Source organism: Pelobates fuscus, chromosome 1 (assembly GCF_036172605.1).
Source record: "Pelobates fuscus isolate aPelFus1 chromosome 1, aPelFus1.pri, whole genome shotgun sequence".
Classification (NCBI taxonomy): Eukaryota; Metazoa; Chordata; class Amphibia; order Anura; family Pelobatidae; genus Pelobates; species Pelobates fuscus.
Genome location: NC_086317.1, coordinates 434,409,288 through 434,412,087, shown reverse-complemented (window position 1 = coordinate 434,412,087; position 2,800 = coordinate 434,409,288).

Sequence of the window (2,800 nt, the reverse complement as noted above, 5' to 3'; positions counted from 1 at the left end):
TTCACTAAATGCTTACAGTCTGGGCTTCTTTATCATTTGGTTGCATATTGCAGAGTTCACAATCTCAACTCCTGTGTTACTAGCCAGGTTTAAAAGTTAGTAGTCACTGTACATTTCCTCCTACTATTTAATCTCTGGAAATGGGTAAGGAAGCAGCTTGGGCAGTTGCCCTGCCCCCAAATAATTTGTACAACTGACGATTCCTAGCAAGTTAATGCACGCTATGAGTTGCAGAACACTCTGTGCAGCTGCCTGTGAACTACACGTCTAAAAAAAATGAGAAAAAATACAATGGAAATCACTTTTCAGCTATACATTTGCAAGCCATTTTGTATAACCATTATAATTATTTTACATTATTTAAAAGTTAATCACAGTGCAGTTAGAAGACGATGCATTTGCTGTTAGATTTGTGTTTTGTTTTGTTCTTTCTCCTTTATAAATCGCTTGTTCTGGGAGGTATGCAGCCTGCATGTTGCAGCATTTGTAGTAGACTCTGCATGGTGCCTGCTTTAGGTGAAGGTCTGTGACTCAGGCAGATTTCTACAATCTCTAGAGAGCTATAAATGGCTGGTGACCTGCTCTATCACTTAGAGGACCACTATAGACACCCAGACCACTTCAGCTCAATGAAGGGGTCTGAGTGCCAGGTACCTCTAGTTTTAACCCTGCAGCTGAAAACATAGCAGTTTCAGTGTAACTGCTATGTTTACATTGCAGGGTTAATCCAGCCTCTAGTGGCTGTCTCACTGACATCCACAAGAGGTCGCTTACGCGATTCTCAGTGAGTAAATCGCACTGAAATCTGACATCTTCTCCAAATAGCAGAAAAGATTCACCAGATTGTAGCACAATTCTGATCTGGTGAATAGTTCCAGCGCGATCGAGGGTATCTCCCAGTTAGGCGCTCGGTGTGCAGAATGGGTCCAGGGGATCCCAAGAGTCCCCCTTTCCACCTTGGTAATAGAGTAAGCATCTGGAGCTGGGGCCCCTATACCGTCTCCACACAGTGACAATAGCATGTGTTTGGTTCCTTATGGGCTCCTGAGAACGGGTTCATACTCTGTGGGCAGAAGGCTGGCCTCCAAGCCCCTCCACAAGCAAGGGCCACAGGGGCTTCCGTTATAGGTATGAGTATAGAATAAAGCAGGACCATGCATGAGTACACTCATTATCTGAGAGCACAAACTGAGCACTCTCAGCCAATAAAAATGGTCCTGCATTAGCTGGGCTTTGCTCAGAAAACTGGATGTGTTGCGTGATCTTGGTAGAACACAAGTAAATTGTCAAACCATCCTAAATTGGTCTGACATCTTAGCAAGGGACAGTGCAAAGACATGGTGCTTAGAGTGTTTTCTTACTTTACTTGTCAGGAACCTTGCTTTTGGCAATTAATTCCATCTCTAAATGCTGTGAGATTTGGTTATATAATGATGGACCACTGTTTCAAATTCTTACATACATGTCCATAAGGGCTGGATATCCCATGGGCCTGCTTTAATGACTGAAACAAGTATAATTATGGAACTTTAATTCTTATTCTTTGATATATACATTAGTTCCAGTATACTAAGAAAAAACATGGTATGCTCTTACCTGCCTTCCTTACCCCTAATAATATTGGAGGTGGCTTTCCTAAAATAAATTCTTATTTACATTATCCAACACAGGCATCCAACGTCATTAAACGTATTCAGTGCTAAATCTGGCCCCTTGTGTTTGATGTGCATTTGTTACTTGTTAACCAATACTATGCACTTGTAGAAATAGTTTTGTGACATGTATTTTTTTTCTAGATAGGGTGGACATGGAAGCAGGCTGCTGCTTGTCATCATTGAATACAGTGCACTTGTCTTAACAATGTGGACACATGGTGTATGCTAATCCACTGCATGGCTGTCCAGCATTCACCGTTTTTTTTCACAATCAAGATAAGTTCACAATAAAGGAATCATGGAGAGATCAGGTGACTATGACTCACCTCCCTTCCATGCGGTGAGGAGCCCTGAGTTTCAGGAGTCCTGAGCTGCCCTAAGACTAATAATATAATAAAACAATATGTAGACTTGATAAATAAGATTGAGATTCGATAAGGAGGGTATTGTTGAATAACACGGCAGACTGGTAAATAAGATTGGGAGATGGTGAATGAGAGGGTGGGTAAAGGGGGCTTGCTAAATAAGAAGGCTGCTGGTGAATAAGATGGAGTGCTGTAAATAAGGTGGGGGCCAATAAAGTGGGACTGGTTAGTAAATTTAGGTGCTGGGGAATAGTAGTATACCATGAACTAGCATGGTACAGTTAAAGGAGCACTAACGTATTCCTGACCCTATAGTTTTAAAACCACCATCTAGCCCCCTTCTAAATAGAGCAAAATCTTACCTTTATGTTCTATCTAGTCTATTGCTGCTGGCTCTACCCCTGATCTGCCTGCTTATATGGCATCATCAGAAGTGGTATTCGGAGCCAACCACAATGCTTCAACATAGGATTGGCTTTGTCTGAACATGCTGACATACAACTAAATAAAAATAAAAAAAATGTTCATTCCTCCCCCCCCCCCAAAAAATAATCATGTTTTTGGCCGTCATTTATTTATAAATCTATATTTCCAACATCTTTGGATCCTGAAACAAAATCAACCTCTAGTTAGAAACTTGTATTAGGCCAACTTCCTCTTACTGCCTTCTGGTCCATTTGCCCACACTAAAGATGGCGTCAATAACAGCCGAGGACGTTCGCCCGCTGCGCCGGAAGTGAATAGAAGTGGCTGTGACGTATTATTGGCACCGCCGGAAAT